The sequence below is a fragment of the Gobius niger genome, assembly GCF_951799975.1.
Source record: "Gobius niger genome assembly, chromosome: 23".
Taxonomy (NCBI): domain Eukaryota; kingdom Metazoa; phylum Chordata; class Actinopteri; order Gobiiformes; family Gobiidae; genus Gobius; species Gobius niger.
Genome location: NC_136874.1, coordinates 106739 through 107500, shown reverse-complemented (window position 1 = coordinate 107500; position 762 = coordinate 106739).

The following is a 762-nucleotide window of genomic DNA, read 5'->3' as shown; positions in this document are numbered from 1 at the left end:
AGCAACAGACTCTGATGTGAGACCAGCAGGGGGCGCTTCAGGAACAACAGACTCTGTGATGTGAGACCAGCAGGGGGCGCTTCAGGAGCAACAGACTCTGTGATGTGTGACCAGCAGGGGGCGCTTCAGGAGCAACAGACTCTGTGATGTGTGACCAGCAGGGGGCGCTTCAGGAACAACAGACTCTGTGATGTGAGACCAGCAGGGGGCGCTTCAGGAGCAACAGACTCTGATGTGTGACCAGCAGGGGGCGCTTCAGGAGCAACAGACTCTGTGATGTGAGACCAGCAGGGGGCGCTTCAGGAGCAACAGACTCTGTGATGTGAGACCAGCAGGGGGCGCTTCAGGAACAACAGACTCTGTGATGTGTGACCAGCAGGGGGCGCTTCAGGAGCAACAGACTGTGATGTGTGACCAGCAGGGGGCGCTTCAGGAGCAACAGACTCTGATGTGAGGCCAGCAGGGGGCGCTTCAGGAGCAACAGACTCTGATGTGTGACCTGCAGGGGGCGCTTCAGGAACAACAGACTCTGTGATGTGTGACCAGCAGGGGGCGCTTCTGGAGCAACAGACTGTGATGTGAGACCAGCAGGGGGCGCTTCAGGAGCAACAGACTCTGTGATGTGTGACCAGCAGGGGGCGCTTCTGGAACAACAGACTCTGTGATGTGTGACCTGCAGGGGGCGCTTCAGGAGCAACAGACTCTGTGATGTGTGACCAGCAGGGGGCGCTTCAGGAGCAACAGACTCTGTGATGTGTGACC